Below are 18,095 nucleotides of genomic sequence, written 5' to 3' on the forward strand. Positions count from 1 at the left end.
TCCATTAGGTTTAGCCAAATCCATATCCTTGCATGCTGATAAGCCTCTCAAGTGATGTACAGATTTGATTTGTGTTGTAACCATTTGCAAATTTTGTCTGCAGGATAGCTTCATCTCCAAACTTAAAGGCCATGGCCATTTCAATGATTTAAAGGCCCACATAATCCATCCTGAGGACCCTGAGACTCCTTTACAGGGATGGGCTGCATGTCTCTAAGTGTGATTTGTCGCCTACAGCTTTCCAGAGCAGAAAATCTCCTTTCTCTACCTTCCCTTCTGCTGTCTTCTCCATGGTAGCCTCATTGGATCCATGATTTCTTTTTATAAGCTTCAGTTCTGTCAAGGTGTGCAGGTGGCCACGTTCTCTGACTTCACACAGGTCTCTGTGGGAGCCTGATAAACTCCTATTGATTGAAATTCAAAACAAATCATCCTTTGCTTTTTCTTCCAAAAGATTAAATCTCCCGGTTATAAAGTGTCAAAGAGCCCCCTAAGTAGCTACTTAGGAAAAGCTACTTAGAGCAGACCCCCAGAGTAATGGCACATAAAGTTGCTGTGTAAAGGAAAAAGATACTACAGTGGAACCAAAGAGCCCACATCAGCATTAACACCAAGGAAGAGACATCACAAACTCCCGGTTTTGGCTTCCATATTTCCACACAAAGCATTCCCTGTCCTTAGGCTTAGAATAAGCAAATAAAGCTAGCCCCATCAAGTTCATTATTGGAAATGTATGAAAGTGTTGTATGATAACACATCCAGGCAATCAATTCAAGTAGATTGTCTTTGTTAGGATTTCTATTGCTGTGAAGAGATAACATGACCACAGCAACTCCTACAAAAGAAAACATTTAGCCGGGCGGTGGTGGCGCACGCCTTTAATCCCAGCACTCGGGAGGCAGAGGCAGGCGGATCTCTGTGAGTTCGAGGCCAGCCTGGTCTACAAGAGCTAGGTCCAGGACAGGCTCTAAAAAAAAGCTGCAGAGAAACCCTGTCTTGAAAAACCAATAAAAAAAAAAAAAAAAAAAAAAAAAAAAAAAAAAAAAAAAAAAAGAAAACATTTAATTGGGAGGCTTACGGTTCAAAGGTTCCTTTTGTTATTATGGTGGCGCATGGTAGCTTGCAGTCAGACATGGTGCTAGAGAGGTGGCTGAGAGTTTTACATCCTGCACAGGCAACAGGAAGTGGTCTGTCTTACTGGGTGGGGTTTGAACATATATGATACTTGGAAGCCCACCTCCACAGTGACATAATTTCTCCAGCAAGGCCACACCTACTCCAACAAAGCCATGAGTCCAAATATTACCACGTTTGGGGGTCATTTCTTTTTAAACAACCACATTCTACTATCTGACCTCCAAAGGCTTGTAACCATATTACAACTCAAAAATGCATTTAGTCCAACTTCAAAAGTCCTTATAGTCTGAAACAGTCTCAAACTTTCTTAAAAATCCAAAGTCCTAAGTCTCTTCTGAGACTCATAGCAATTCTTAACTGTAATCCTCTGTAAAATCAAAATGTAAAAAACAATCACATAATTCTAACATATAATTCACATGTTTGACCATTTCAAAATGAAGGAAAGGATGAATAGTGGGGAAATATTGAACAAAAACAAGACTGAAAACAAGCTGGGCAAACTGTAAAGCATTGCATTTCTATGATTTAAGTCAGAACACTCTTCAGATGTCCAAAACCTTTCAGGTTTGTTGATTGCCACACATTTCTTCCTTTTGGCCTGTTTTTATGCCCTGTTAGCCACTCTTCTAGGCAGGCATCCCATTGCTTTGGCATCTACAGCAGTTTGGAGTATCCAAGACAACTAGGGATTCACTTTCACAGCTTCACACAATGACTTCTCTTGGCCTCCACTGGGGCTACCCTTGAGGCATGCCTGGCCTCAGCTGTTTTTCTTAACCTTAGAAGAACATCCCCTTTTCTATACTTGACTCTAAAGCCAGAACCATGTGGCTGAACCTGCTAAGTTCTGCTGCTTCCTGGGGCTAGAACATGGCCTCCTTATTCAATTATGTCATCAACATTTTTTTTGTTTTGTTTTCAATGTTTTCCTTTTGTGCCCAAGTTTGGAAATCCTGAAACTGAACTTGTAGACCAGGCTGGCCTCATACTCAAAGATCTGCCTGTCTCTTCTTCCACAGTGCTCAAATTAAAGGCATATGCCATCACATCTGGCTCTGAGCTTTTTCTTTTCTTTAATTCCTTTTTACTAGTTAGAAGCTTAGTTGGCTGGGACCTTGCTCTGAGGGTACCACTCTTCATTCTATTTAATATCAGACTGTTTTTTTTAAATCTGTTTATTTCCTTGAAAATGGGAGTTCTCATTGCCCCTTTTCTACTTGAACTGTATATTTTGCATTTTCTGAGTTCAGTTTGCTCCTTTTTGGTACAGATCTTCATAAGAGTGAATGCTTGCAACCACATAACAGTCAATACTAGGCTGTTGGGAATTTCCTCTACCAATGAAATTAAACCAAAACTCTTCAATTGAACCTCAGGCAGACTTTTCAGAAAAGGGCCAAAAGCAGCCACATTCTTAACCAAACTGTTACAGGAACAGTTTTTGGGACACATACTAAAATGCTTCTCCTTTAAAACCTCTTGAGTGAGGGTTCACACAGCTCAAATCACCCTCCACACCACGGCCTTCCAACCTACTACATGCATGACCCATGACGATCTGCTTAAAGCATTCAGCTTCTCTTCTAGTCCAAATTCCCTGAGTCCACATTCTTCCAAGCAACAACATGGTCCAGCTTATCACAGAAATACCCATCTCTGGTACCAACTAGTCTTGGGATATGTAATGCTGTGAAGAGCCACCACGATTACAGCAACCCTTATAAAGAAAATATTTAATTGGGACTGGCTTTCAGTTCAGATATTTAGTTCATTATCATCTTGGTGGAAAGCATAGCAGTGTGCAAGCAGATATAGTGTGGAGAGGCAAGCAAGGGCTCTATATATGGATCCTCCAGGCAGCGGAAGAGACAGCTACACACTGGCCAGGCTTGAGCATCTGAGAACTCAAAGGCCCTCCCATTTAGTGATGTAATCCTCCAACAAACCACATCTATACAAACAAGGCCACACTTCCTAATATTGCCACTCCTTATGAACTCATGAGGATCATTTTTTTCAGCCCACCAGACTGTACTTCCATGGATGAATTTTATACTATTTAACCATGAACTTAAGACCAACTCTCTCTCGCCTGGTGAGTATACTTGGCAAGTGTAAAATGCATCTTTTCATTCACTGTATGATTCATAACTTGTATCTTGCTTGGAAACTCATTGGCCATTTCAAGACAGAAAACAGGTCCTCCATTTAATATACATACATATATGAATTGGGTCAACGAATGCTTTTATTTTTTTTGCCCTCATGGTTTATTTTTTTTTATATTTAAAAATTTCCATCTCCTTCCTCCTCCTCCCCCCCTTCCTCCACTCCTCTTCCCCTTCCCTCCCTTCCTTCTCCCTTCCATCCCCGTCCCTCCACCCATACCTCCCCTCCCTCCCTCTCAAGGCCAAGGAGCCATCAGGGTTCCCCACTCTAATGATAAGTGCCAAGGTCCTCCCAACTCCCCTAAGGATTCCAGAAGGGGATCGACCAGCTGAGAAGGCTCCCACAGAGCCCGTCCATGCAGAAGAATCAGAAAGAGCCCAGCCCTGCCAAAAGAAGGAGAGGGAACATGAAGAAGAAAAGTCATGGACTGTGACGGGAACCTCCAGCTGGGCGACAGATGGGGAATGGTGACTGAGGCCCCACATTGGAGCACTGGACTGAGCTCCCAAGGTCCTGATGAGGAGCAGAAGGAAGCTAGGAGAAACATGAGGGAGAAGTCATAGGAACGTGAGGGGTGCGTTCACTCATGGAGACGGTGGGACAGAACTAAAGGGAGATCACCAACTCCAGTTGGAATGGGACTGATGGATCATGCGGACCAAACCCGTCTCTCTGAATGTGGGCCAACAGCGGGGGCTGACTGAGAAGGCAAAGGTGCTTTTAAATTTGGTAACCAATATATTTTAAAAGTTGAAAGGTTCATTCCTTCCCATAAATATGTAGAAAATTAGTTACTAGATTTATTCAAAAGTCTGTTTATTTTGTTATAATTTACTATGTCATAATTAAAGAAATTAGTTGTGTGTGTTGTACATATATGCGTTGCTTGTATCTGTATACGTATTCTTCTATCTACACGCTCTCTTTCTTACTCTTTTGTCTACCATTTTGTCATTCTACCTTCTGCAAATAACTCACTATTTTCATGAATGTATCTTAAAAACTGTTTGAATTCTGTACTCGTATGTTCTAAATATATGTTTTCTTAATCATATCGATCTGCACTATTATCCATTATTTAGAATATGCATTGTATTTGACAATGGTACTGCAATAAACATACCTTTGAAATCTAGAGAAAGAATTTAGACTTAGAATTTTTTTAAAAATAAGAATTAATTTTTATTTGTACTTAATACAATCAACAGACAAATGCAAATTTCTATGTATATTTAATATTATTTTGTTACTTTCAATGAGGTTTTATTCTGTAATGACCATGTCTGTTCCACTGTTTGAAATTTCTAAGTTATTTAATGTTTTCATAAATGACAACTTTAAAAAGCATTTTGGTTAATCTCAACTATTTCAAAGTAGAGCTAAATAATTTTCTATTGTTTGTCATCTCCCATAATATCACTTTTGATTTTAGTAGAATTTTGGCCTGAATAATGACCATTTTATTTCTTCCATTCCTTTGCTAAAGCCATCCATTTTCTTTTTTTTTTTTTTTCTCATGGTTTATTTTTTTTATATTTAAAAATTTCCATCTCCTTTCCTCCTCCTCCCCCCTCCCTCCTCTCCTCCTCCCCCTTCCCTCCCCTCCTTCTCCCCCTTCCCTCCCTTCCCCTCACCTATACCTCCCCCTCCCTCCCTCTCAGGCCAAGGAGCCATCAGGGTTCCCACTCTATGCTAAGACCAAGGTCCTCCCACTCCCCCAGGTCCAGGAAGGTGATCGACCAAGCTGAGAAGGCTCCCACAGAGACCGTCCATGCAGAAGAATCAGAGCCCAGAGCCATTGTCCTTTGCTTCTCAGTCAGCCCCCGCTGTTGGCCACATTCAGAGAGACGGGTTTGGTCGCATGATCCATCAGTTCCATTCCAACTGGAGTTGGTGATCTCCCATTAGTTCTGTCCCACCGTCTCCATGAGTGAACGCACCCCTCACGTTCCTGACTTTCTCCCTCATGTTCTCGCTCCTTCTGCTCCTCATCAGGACCTTGGGAGCTCAGTCCAGTGCTCCAATGTGGGGCTTAGTCACCTTCCCCATCTGTCGCCAGCTGGAGGTTCCCTCACGGTCCTGACTTTCTTTCTCATGTTCTCTCTCCTTCTGCTCCTCATCAGGACCTTGGGAGCTCAGTCCGGTGCTCCAATGTGGGGCTCTGTCATTTTCTTCATCTATCATCAGGTGGAGGTTCTATGGTGATATGCAAGAAATTCATCAGTATGGCTATAGGAACTGGCCTTTTCAGGCTCCCTCTCCTCAGCTGCCCAAGAACTTGCTAATATAAAATACAATTAATATGAGGATGAATCCATTTTTCCTCAAGCAAAAATTCTTACTTAATATGTGGCATGATATATCTTACAAATTCATATTCTTAGACATGTATTAAAATGCTCACAGTGCCTTTCATTTGTTGGAGGAAGGGAGGCCACTAGTTAGTTCCTGGCCACTTAGCCCCAAAATAATCACAGAGGAAACTGTATTAATTAAATCACTGCTTGGCCCATTCACTCTAGCTTTTTATTGGTTAACTCTTACATATTAATTTAACCCTTTTCTATTAATCTGTGTATTGTCACATGGCTATGATATACTGGCTAAAATCTTGTCTGGCTCCAGCAGGGCTATGTGGCTTCTCTCTGACTCCACCATCTCTCCCAGCATTCAGCTTAGTTTACCCTGCCTAGCTCTGTTCCCCTACAGTTCTGCTATAAACCCAAAGCAGTTCCTTTATTAACCAATGGTATTTACAACATACAGAGGGAAATCCCACATCACTCATTGTATGAATAGTAACTAGAAACATGACAATATTGACTAAGACTGGAATGAAATCTATATGCTGATGAGTAGGATAATATTCAGGACTGAAAAAAAATATTTAGAATACAGTTATCCTGAGCAGCATAAGAAGTATAAATTCACAATATTGTTCAATTCTAAACTAGTAAATACCTAAAATCTGACAATGTATGCTGTTAGAAAACATAGCTTTTCTGATATTTAAGAGAAAATGAAATATTAAGAAACACAAGGTTGGTTTTTTCCTTTTTATTGAAAATAGACTTTTTTCTTCTTCTTAATGTTGTTGGGGATGGACAATATGCTGTATAAAAAGAGACTCACAGGGAAAAAAACGTTCCTTTTTATGATATATATATATATATATATATATATATAATAGTATAGGATATGTTACATATCATGATAGAAACATTCTTTGTTGTACATTTTTATAGTTTTTATGGTTTCTTACATTTATAAAATAATGTGTTTACAAGTTAAATGAGTGTGTGTGTGTATGCATGAGTGTGTGTGTGTGTGTGTGTGTGTGTGTGTGTGTGTGTATTATTCATGTGTGGTATGTTTATCAGCATTATAAATTTTATCAGGTCAATATGACTAATTTTTCTCAAGCTGCAACCAGTTCTCATTTAATCCTATTAGCACTTATACATTTCCAAATATATGTTTCAGAATTAAATATGTTCATCTCATAATGATGGTATAGAAAGGCTCTCAATCTCACATTGACTTGCTACTCTTTGTGTTGCATTGATCTTTCTATCAGTAGGCCTGAGAACTAATAGCTTTAGGGACGGATGGACACAATTTCACCAGTGCAGCTCCTACTCAACTGTCATAGATTTGGAGTTGGAAATTGATCTCACACATTTCAAGCTTCAAATACTATTTGTTAGTAGAGAAAGTGAAATTCTGATTAAAAAAAGGGAGCTCATTTTTTTGCTAAAGTTTCAGGAAAATTTACCATATTTCTTCTGAAAAACATTTAGGATCATGGTGATTATAAAACCAGGATACTTAGTCCAATATGAAAATAACTTATTTATTTATTTATTTATTTATTTATTTATTAAAATGTATCAATTATTTAAGATAAAACTCTTCTTCAATTAGTGAACACTTTGCATGCATCTTACGCAAGAAACATTCATAGTTTGTGTGGTACTCTGCATTTCACTATGCCTTTATTAAGAACACTAACCTTGATTCCAAATGAATCAACTATGTGCAATGAATGAGTTTTTATGATATTTGTACATGAGTTATGTTTGTATTAACCCTTCCTTCCCAAACATTTTCCAAAATATCCTATCACACAGATACTTGCTCATTCGTGTTGATTTCTGCTTTGTTCGCAATATTCAGGAAAAGGAAACTGTGTAGATACTAATCAAGCAATGACAAATGGATAATGAAAATATGATATATTTACACATTGAAATAAGACTCAGCTATGAAGGAAAATGAAATTTTGAAATTTGCAAATAAATAGGTATCTTTCTGGGACTGTTCAATGTCCTTTCTCTCATTTGTGCATATTAAATACTTTCAATCATTAGATATAATTGTTACAGTTGGAATGTCTACAAAACTCAGAAAATTACTAATGATAAGGAGAAGGGCTTTCAAGGAAGGGATGAAAGAAATCACTGGTTTAAGGAATAAGGGGGAATTTTAATACAGGATGTTGTCAGGGGAGAAAAAAATATTGATCATACTCATATGTGAACCATGCAAACTCAAATAATGAATGACCTGGCAAGACAAGGTCACTCAAACAATAAAGACAGGTGCATAATAGAAGTGAATCTTTGTAACTGGATTTCAGAAGTTAAAGCCCATTATCAGTCTAAGAATCTATAACTAAGCCTTAAAAGAGAATCTACTAGTATTCATTTGCTAAAAAAGAAATATTAAATTAACTACTAATAATTTATTAGTACCTTCAGATTAAGGCATCTATCAGTGATCATCAGAGTAACTTCTGTGTACAGTAGATGCCAATCAACACAGTCTCACAGTCGACCAAGATACAGTGAGTAAGTGACTTCAGACTGTTCAGGCTGAAAGGGAACATTGATACTGCATCCGCTCCTCCTATAGCTCAATAATTAATTCAGAGAGGGGGCAGAAGGAGTTAAAGAATCAGTGATGGATAACTACAAGGAAATAGTATCTTCTGGACATGATGGAGCAGCTACAAACATGAAGTTATAGCACTTGTGGTTATATGCACTTGTGGCTACACAGGACTAGTACTTTGGCAAGTGAGCCCAAACTCAAACTAATGGAGGGGAGTTGGACTGGAAGTTCTACCTCTAATCAATGAAATATTGGTACTCTTTTGTTTCTAAAAAGGGAAAAATGAGATTTATTTAAGAATGTAACCCATAAAAAGTTATGTTGTTTCAGTGGAGAGCCACATATCCTACGGTGTTTAGGAAGCACAAATTGCCCTTATGAGATGAAACAAGCAAACAACACGCAGAGTGAGAAGGAAAAAGGTAGTGCACCTGGAAATTGTTGGGGTTGAAAGGGTGAGTATGATCAAAACTTATTTGTACAAAATTCTCAGATATAATTAAAAGAGCACTAACATTAGTGGGAAAGAAAATTGCCATTTTATAGTGTCATTACTGGGACCAAAGAGATGACTTGACTGTTAAGAACACTCCTTGTTCTTGTAGAGTATGGGGGACTGAATAACAGAACTCATCTCAGGTGTTTTACAACCGTTTGAAACTTGAGTTCCAATGAACTCAGATCCTTTACTGAGCTCCCTGGCACCTGTAGTGGAAGTACTGCAAGCAGACACATGCATACAAAAATCAAAATCAATTTAAAAATTTACACAAATATTGTCAACTTCAGAATCTCACAAACATATAATTTGTGTGTGTGTGTGTGTGTGCGCGCACACATGTGGGCACATGCTTGTGCACATGCATGGTGAAAAGGAACAGGCAATTTTGAAAAGGAAGTACTGTGCAACCGAGAAATTCAGTTTTGTCTCTTTCCTTGTGAAAAATAAAACTATGTAGTCCAGTAGCTAGGTGTTGATTTTTTTCAATATGTTCACAACTATTTTACAGTTATTATATGTGTGCATGTTTATTTAACTAACACAAAACCTCTTAAAAGTGATTTTCATGCTTTCAAACCTAGGCTGCCCATTTCTTGTTAGAGACTTTAGCTGTAGGGGAGTTACTCGAAGAAACCATTCATGGTTATAATCCAAGATCTGAAAAGGAAATTATAGCCCAGAAGGGAAAACAATAGTTGGTTAAAAAAAAGTTTGTGAAGGAAGAAAATTAAACAGTTTATTGAAGCTGAAAATTCAATTCCAGAAACACTAAGATGGAAAACTAAAGCACGTAAAATGTTTTAAACTGTGAAATCTGAGCAAGTTAAGACTCAAAGAAAATGAATGTTATTTAATGTTCACTTTAGCCAGGAGTTCAGAAGTTCATTACAACACGCTGTGTCATCATTGATATCAAATACTGCTAATGTGAAATAGAGAAGTCTTTATAAATCATGTAAGTATTATCTTCTAGTGTGATGGACACATTCTTTCAAGAGCATTTGAAATAAAGTTTATTTAATGTTTGTCCTCAAATATTGTATGGATTTGATAGTAACTAACTTTCCTTATTCACAAGATGAAAACTAATGTGCAGAATGACATAAAAACAATAGACAAAATTTCCACATCATCCCGGAATGAATGGCCAAATATGAATATAATCAGTAGTAAAGTATAAGAACCAAGGTGTTCTGGAAAACTCAGAAATATCACTATAAGTATTGCTAAAAATATAGGCATCCAAAGCTTCTAAAAGGCAAAAGACACTGTCAATAGGACAAAATAACAGCACATCGAATGGGAAGCGATTTTCACCAACTCAGCATCCAAGAGTGCTGATATCCACAATATATAAAGAACTCAAGAAACTAGACATTAAAACCCCAAATAATCCAATTTAAAATGGGATACATACCTAAACAGAGAATTCTTAGTAGAAGAATCTCAAATGTCTGAGAAACACATAAGAGATGTTCAACATCCTTAGCCATTAGGGAGATGAAAGCCAAAATGATTGAGCTTCTATCTTACACCTGTTAGTATGGCTAAGATAAAAAAAAAAAACAAATGATATCTCATGTTGGAGAGGATGGCCAGTAAAGGAAATACTCCTCTGTTGCTTGTGGGAGTGCAACTATTATGTAGCCACTTTGGAAATCAATGTGGTGGTTTCTCAAAAAATTGAAAATCCATCTGCCTGAAGACCCAGCTGTACCACTCTTGGGTATATACCTAAAAGATGCTCTTTCATGCCGCAAGGACACTTGCTCAGATATGTTCACACTAGTGTTATTCATACTAGTTAGAACCTGGAAAAATTCCTAGGTGCCTCTCAATCAAATAATGAATAAAGAAATGGTACATTTGCAAAATGGAGTAGTACTCAGCTGTGAAAAGTAATGACATCATGCAATTAGAAGACAAATGGATGGAACTAGAAAAGTCCTTCTGAATGAGGTCAGCCAGACCCAGGAAGACACACATGAAATGTATTCACTCAGAAATAACCGTGCTCAGCCGGGGCGGTGGTGGCGCACGCCTTTAATCCCAGCACTCGGGAGGCAGAGGCAGGCGGATCTCTGAGTTCGAGGCCAGCCTGGTCTACAAGAGTTAGTTCCAGGACAGGCTCTAGAAACTACAGGGAAACCCTGTCTCGAAAAAACCAAAAAAAAAAAAAAAAAAAAAAGAAAGAAAGAAAGAAAAAAGAAAAAGAAATAACCGTGCTACAATCCACAGACCAAGAGAGGTGAGGCAACAAGAAGGGCCCAAGGGGAGACATATGGATCTCCGTGGGAAGGGGAAATAGAAGAGATCTTCAGGGTGTAGTGTGAATAGACAGGGATGGGAACTTGAGGGATCGGTTTGGGGGATGGATGGAGGAGGAAAGTACTAAAAGAGATGACTGGAAATGGGGGGAGCCTTTTGGTAGGTAGAAACTAAGACTCCTGGCAATAGTGGATACATAGGTAGAGCTGGCTATCTCCTGTGATCAGAATGGTGATTACCCTGATTGTCATCAGAGAGCCTTCTTCCAGTAACTGATGGAAACAGATGCAGAGACCCACAGTCAAAGATTAGGCTGGGAAACCCTGCAACAAAGAGGGAGAAATAATTGTAGGAGCCAGACATGTCAAGAACAACACAAGAAAACCCACAGAAATCTGGCTTATAGGAAGTTACAGAGTTTTTACCAACTGCCAGGGAGCCTGCATGGGACCAACCTAGGTCCTCTACAGAAAAATGACATATGTGTAGCTTGGTCTACTTGTGAGGCCCCTAACAGTGGGGGTAAGGGCTGTCCCTAATGTTTTGGCTTGATCATGGAAACCTATTTCTCATACTTGATTGCCTTGCCCAGCCTAAATAAAAGAAGTCCTTAGTCTTACTAAAACTTGATATGCCTTGTTTTATTGGTACCTAGCAGAAGCCTGCCACTTTCTGAACAGAAGCAGAGGAGGAGTGAATTGAGGATGGGGCAGAGAGGAGAGAAGGAGGGAATGGAAGGAGAAGAAGGAGGAGAAACTGCAATTGCAGTGTAAAATATATGAATTATAAAAAAAGAATCTAAGTGGCCAATCAGAGCAAAATAGGACAGAGTAAAGGCAGGTGCTAGACATGAACAGAAAGTCCTGTCAGTTGGGAAGAAAACATTTAAGAAGACTAAACAGGTAGAATAAGCATGTGAATACTTCCACATGAAATATTAAAGGTTTCTGATCTACAGTGAAAGTAAACAAACTCTCAAAAAATTAAGGAAATAAAATGATTGGATTATTGTAATAAATAGAGAACTCTATTGGCAAAGTAGACTGACTTGGAGAAAAACTCCATGGTTGGAAACATTAAATTGTACCCCCATATAGAAATAAGAAAGAAAGAAATGAAAATGCCCACACATTAAGCATATATTAGATAGTTTATTATATATATTAGATGTGTATATATCTGATAGATGTGTGTGAAAACAAACATTGAAATCAAGATTTATAGCAGCAATCTGTATATGGGAGAAAAGCAAGATCATGTGGCATAAGGGTTCAAGACTTTTAATTGGTAAGAAAGTTCACCTTGTAACCCTTCTCCACTGTCCATCCTGCCCTCAAGAGTATTTCTATGGACTCACAATGTGAGAGTTCACTATGCAGAATGTGCTATTTGATATGGTAGAAGAATCATCTTTCAATTAATGTGTTTAGTATGTTGTGTGTTCCACAGGATATCACCAAGCCATGATCTTGTTACCCTGTCCCACACTTGGAGAAACCGAGACATGAGTAGAATCAAATACTTTTGGTTTGCACTATACACTAAGTGTTAAAATTACTCGTGTACTTTATGGGTGTTGTTATACATATATACTTGGTAAGTACTGATATTCCCTACGACTAACATGTAGGCAACTATTATGTGATTATGTAACAAGTCCCCAAGAGTCTATAACTGATATTGGGACTCAAACAGTCAAACAGATCCAACTGTAGGTTTTCTTTTTTTTTTTTTTTTTCTCATGGTTTATTTTTTTTTATATTTAAAAATTTCCATCTCCTTCCCTCCTCCTCCCCCCTCCCTCCCCTCCTTCTCCCCTTTCTCTCCCCTCCTTCTCCCCCTTCCCTCCCCTCCCCTCCACCCATACCTCCCCTCCCTCCCTCTCAAGGCCAAGGAGCCATCAGGGTTCCCCACTCTATGCTAAGACCAAGGTCCTCCCAACTCCCCCCAGGTCCAGGAAGGTGATCGACCAAGCTGAGAAGGCTCCCACAGAGCCCGTCCATGAAGAACAATCAGAGCCCAGAGCCATTGTCCTTTGCTTCTCAGTCAGCCCCCGCTGTTGGCCACACTCAGAGAGACGGGTTTGGTCGCATGATCCATCGTTTTCTGTCTTTATAATTAAGTCCTGTTTTTTAATTTGCACAGTCTCTTTTTAATTGAGATTTATGTCAGTACAAATGATAAATTTAGAGCTATAAAAGGCAGAAATCTTCATGATTCTCAAACCTGAATCACCATAAATCATTTTTCAGCTTATTGAAGAATTGTCATCACCCAGAAAAAAACAAAACATCTTCTAAGCATATTCAGACACTTTGTAAGTTTTCTTCAGTGAAAGGGAAGCTTAAAATCAGAGTAAAATTAGGACTGAGCAATGCTGAGAACAGTGTTGAATAGGAAAATATAGAAATGTCAGACAGATAATAAGAGAAATACTTTCAGTAGAACTATTTGTGCAACATTGTTACTACCAATAGAACAATGCACTACATGTTTGACATAGTCATCAAGGAGATTTTGAAGATTTTAATAAAAAGAAATAGAGACTATGAGAAAATGTACATATTCATCATTTTGATTTAATTATACCTAATATATTCATGTTCCCTAGAAATATGCTTTGCGCTGTAGAGTTAGATATATTTTATATGTTAATTAAGATACATTTCCAAGAAATATAAAAAACAATGTAAAGATGAATATATTTTTTTCAGAGTGTATATGGCAAAGAGTAGAGGAAAGTGTTTAATGTTTAAAGAAACGAACTTGCATGAATTGAAAAAGTCCATAATTGCTAGATGTTATCAAAGTATCCAAATGTAAGTGAATTTCATGCCGTAGAAAGCCATTTTCCTGTAGGTGACAAAGTGTTTCTGCAAGGGTCCTATTTGTATAGAATCAAAATCCAGTAGCAATTGCCAACCCTAGGGAGACATGAATATATCTTTTTGTTTTTATAGCAGGGGCATCATAAATTGCATGTACTTCATATAAATTGAGGTGAATTCCTGCGGACTTAGTGCAGCAATCTTAGAATGTTTGCAGATTTATTCCAATTATATTTCTGCCCCATAGTGGGAAGATGTCATAGAAAACACAGTGCAGTGCTTTAATGGGAGTTGTGACATTGGTTTGAAGGGCCTTTAAAAAGTTGACATTTTTTCAACTTTTTTTTGGAATAACCCTTTAAGGGTTTTCTGTCTGAATTCCCAGGCTTCATAAATCATATAACATTTCATTTTCAGTGGTACTGTTAAAGAAATAGTGTTAATAAATTGCCAGGCTCCACTTCACACTCAAAATGATGCACTTTTCCTAAGTGATATACTTCCAATTATTAAAAGAGGTAAGTAGTCAACCACTTTCAAGAGGAACGTGAATTATGATGTGACATGAAACATGGAAAGATAGTAGGTAAGTATGATAACTCAAGAGAAAAAGAAGCATACAGGCTAATGCACTCCTAACATATATAGTATTCTTGTATTGAAGTTTCTTAACATATTGAGAAGCACTGAGTGGCTTCATTCTGAAGATTTTTTTCTCTCAAAATAAACCCACAAGTTGGCTTTACTGTTCAAGAAGAGAAAAATGGCCTTTAGAAAATTACATTCTTAAGTAAATTTGCAAAACTTCAGTTAGGAACCTTCCAAGTGTTAATTGCATTTAGCAGTCTATAGACATTTAGCTTAGTAACTACGGTTATATTTTGCACCTGCCTTCTGAGTCTTGTGTAAGGCCTCTCTACTAAATACCACATATTTCCCAATAGATCTGTTCTGCATCTTTGGGACTCTAGAGATTAGCTTCAGGATGTCACCTCACACTTTCAATAACATTGTTGTCAACAATAACAACTAAATAAAGACGTTAAAATGGCTTTAGCATCTTTGCCTAAGATGATAAATAAATTCAGTCTGCTTCCTGTGGCTGGAGAAGCATGCTTGAAGACTTTCTCTGCAGTTCCACATTCAGGCTTGTGTATCTTGAGTCTCATGGTATTTTTTTCCTACAATGTATTGCCATTTTGAATAGATGAATAATAGACAGATACATGTGATAAAGTTTTGAGTTACTTTTGTAAAAACTGAACTCTACATGTGACATTTTAGTAGCATAATATCAAAATGATAAAATAGGTAAATTTTAGGCAAAGTATTATTAAGAGGACTCCACTGTTCTAATAAAAATAAAACAATAAAATCTGCTACTAATTACAACAAAATTTTTTAAAAAGTAGATTCAGTGAATATACAGAGAAAATAAAGTATATGTTTGGAAGAAAGGAAATTATCAAATATGATTTAAATATTTTTTTCAATTCTGTAATCAGTTCTTGGCCATATTTGCAACTACAATAATTTCAAACATGACTTTCCATAACAGGAATACAAGGTTACTCTACCCTATAATATTTCACTGTTAATTGTACTTCTCCACTATTGACATCATCAATAGTTTTATTCTAAATTATTACCTTTGATTTCACATACACAAATTTTACTAAGGTGAACTAGAAAAATTCCACCATTATGAATTAACCACATTCACAGTTTCTGTTTGAAAAATTATCAGAAGTCAAATTATATGGAACTTTTTGCAGGTCAGCAGTTGAATCTGAATTGAAATCTCCTGATTGATAAGTTTGGTACTGCTAACCTGGAAAATTTAACACATAAACTCAAGCATTAGATGTGTTGGTACAAAAATATCATTGACCCAGCTATGTGTATTTTCTTTTAATTTTCATTCTTTGCTGGTCCTTTATAATCAGATCATTGATGTAAGTTCTGACCTTCCAGTTCAGACTCTGGAGAAATGAAGGCAGATGTCAAACACAGAGAATAGTTCCCAGAAAGGAAATTCAGTTTCACCTTGAATTAAGAGGGGATAAAAGGCATTAGCCACTATGTGACCCAGAGTTAACGATTTAATATCACCTATGCTGTACTTTACGAAAATATATTAGGGGGACACCCAAATACTTTCTCAACCTCTGAGAAAATAGGAAGGTTGTTGGGGAATAGTACCTCAACCTAATGATAAAAAGCAATTTGGGGTTAATTGCCAGCTCTTGAGGCACTGGTGCTAGTTCTTTCATCTCTAGGGGAAATGCTGAACCTGAATGGAGAAGAGAGATTACTCCAGAAGGAAATAGAATGGCACAATTTGGTGAGTTTGTGATTGCAGGAGTAATGGTCTGTTAAATGATGCATAATCCTCTGGAGAGGAACTTCCCAATTCAGAACTTAGTAATGGAAGCTTCCACACGGACAGAGCAAGCGAATAGCTCTCACGTGCATATGTAGAAAAGAAGACACAGAAACAGGTGTTTTTCGAGCTAAAGAACTTTTGATAATGAACCACACTCCCACCAAAGGACACAGTGAGATGGGATGAAGAAATGGAAATAAGAGCATGAAATCTCAGCAAAAGTCTGCCTGGAAATATGGTGTGTGTGTGTGTGTGTGTGTGTGTGTGTGTGTGTGTGTGTGTGTGTAACAACTTAGGTTATATTAATTTCCAGCATTTTATCAAGTTTCAGTGATTAACATTTAAAAGATTAACTATTATATTTGGGAAAATATGTGGTCAAATCGAATCATTTCTGTTAGAGAACTAAAACACTTAACCTAAAAGAAATTTTGAAACTTGTTGTGGATCCTGAAGACTAGATAGGTTATTCATCAAATCACAAAGAATTTAAGAAATGATTTCCGCTGACTTTAGATTTGAATTATTAGCCACTAAACATAATTCATAAAATTACACATGGTTGAGATACTTTTTCTTAAAAGGTGTAAAAATTAATCATTTTGATAGAAATTTCTTTGTAATTTTAATGGTTTCTTTTATTTTCTGAGATAGTATAACTATCATTTCATTACATTATACTATAATTACTTTGCAAGCATAAATACACAAAAAAGCAAGAATGACAAGCTATAGGGAAAAATAGAAGACTAATATAATTATTGGAAGTCACTATGCCATCTTGTTAAATATATAATATTATTAAATTGAAGTAATTGTGTGGTTGTTCATATATGTATATATAAGATTTATGTCTATAGTATATATTACTCTGATATTTACTTTTAAAAATGAGATAAAAATCATTACTCTGACTTCATTTTTGTAAATGTTCTCCAACTTCTCTTTCTTAAACTATGTGGTCTTTTGTTGTTGTTTTTATATTTCTATTTGTTTTTAGCATAAAGGGGTTTATTAGATCTTCACCAATAAAAATAGTATACATACCCATCACATGTTTACAGTCATTACATTATAAATTACTTCTTTAAAGCTATACACCAATAATACATGTAACGAAATAGATGAAAAATAAACATATGACTGTTTCACTACATCCTCCTATGTTTTAATGAATTGTTTTCAACACTATGTGAAAATTATGATTTTCCTAGAGACCAGCAGTTCAGTGAAAGACAATGAATGAACATACCCATATTAATTAGATGAAATGATGTCTGCATTCAATTCTCTTTAAATGTGGTTATTTGTACATATATTATTTTATTAAATATAGTTTTTTAATAAGACAAATTCTGATTAGAGTTTCTCCACCCCTACTTCTCCCCAAAGCTCCCCACCTTCCCACACATCTGAATGCACACCCTTTCTGTTTTTACTTAGAAAACAACAGACATATAAAAATAAAAATGAGATAAGATAAAACAAAATAAACAAAATCAGAATAAGGAAAAACAAACAGAAGAAAACAAACCAAAGCCAAGGTACTAGAAACACATATAGATGAGGAGGCACACACATTTATACATATAAGAATCACATAAAACCACACAACTGCAAGTCATAGTATTTATAAAAAGGAATTGTAAGACAAAAGTGGGCTTTGATTCTTCTGCATGGACGGGCTCTGTGGGAGCCTTCTCAGCTTGGTTGATCACCTTCCTGGACCTGGAGGGAGTTGGGAGGACCTTGGTCTTATCATAGAGTAGGGAACCCAGATGGCTCCTTGGCCTGGAGAGGGAGGGGGGTATGGATAGAGGGGAGGGGAGGGAAGGGGGAGGAGGAGGGGAGGAGATGGAAATTTTTAAATATAAAAAAAATAAACCATATTAAATAAAAAAGAAAGAAA

The sequence above is a fragment of the Arvicola amphibius genome, chromosome 10 (genome assembly GCF_903992535.2).
Source record: "Arvicola amphibius chromosome 10, mArvAmp1.2, whole genome shotgun sequence".
Taxonomy (NCBI): domain Eukaryota; kingdom Metazoa; phylum Chordata; class Mammalia; order Rodentia; family Cricetidae; genus Arvicola; species Arvicola amphibius.